Source organism: Pogonomyrmex barbatus, unplaced genomic scaffold (genome assembly GCF_055798465.1).
Source record: "Pogonomyrmex barbatus isolate J1 unplaced genomic scaffold, ASM5579846v1 scaffold21, whole genome shotgun sequence".
NCBI lineage: Eukaryota > Metazoa > Arthropoda > Insecta > Hymenoptera > Formicidae > Pogonomyrmex > Pogonomyrmex barbatus.
The window spans coordinates 1,409,212-1,409,818 of NW_028297118.1; positions in this window are offsets into that span (position 1 = coordinate 1,409,212).

The window sequence follows — 607 nt, forward strand, 5'->3', positions numbered from 1 at the left end:
AAAGCAAAGTTATATTTTATAGACGCGCGAGCGAGATGACAAAATTCTGGGACGGAGAGAAAAAGAGAGGATAGTGGTGATGGAAGAAAAGAGAAGAGAAGAGTAGTGCCGTAACGGGGGTGGAAAAGAAACGCGCGTGAGCGAACGAGAGAAATGTTCCGAACGCGATGGAGAACGGTGTCGGAATGTCCGGGTGTGTGGGACGCCAAGAGAGAGAGAGAGAGAGAGAGAGAGAGAGAGAGAGAGAGAGAGAGAGAGAGAGAGAGAGAGAGAGAGAGAGAGAGAGAGAGAGAGAATGAACGAGACGCGTTACGCGCGCGGGCGAAATGCCGCGATATCGAATGCGAGAGCGAGACGGAACGTGGCGTGGGAGAGAGGAAAGGGGAATGCACGCGCGCGACGGACGATGGAGGGGCTCGCTGGAGTCGGAGAAGGGGGAGAGAGGGGCGCTGCCGTCGGGCAGTTGCTGTTGCGCCAGGCCCCCGCTAGCGGCTAGCAAGCAAGCAGCAAGCAGTCGCAATCCCGTCGCCTAACCAGCATTGCTCGCCTTACCTCTTCACCCTCTCTCAAAAAAATTGCATCGAGGCTTCCGTCAGCTGCATTATAA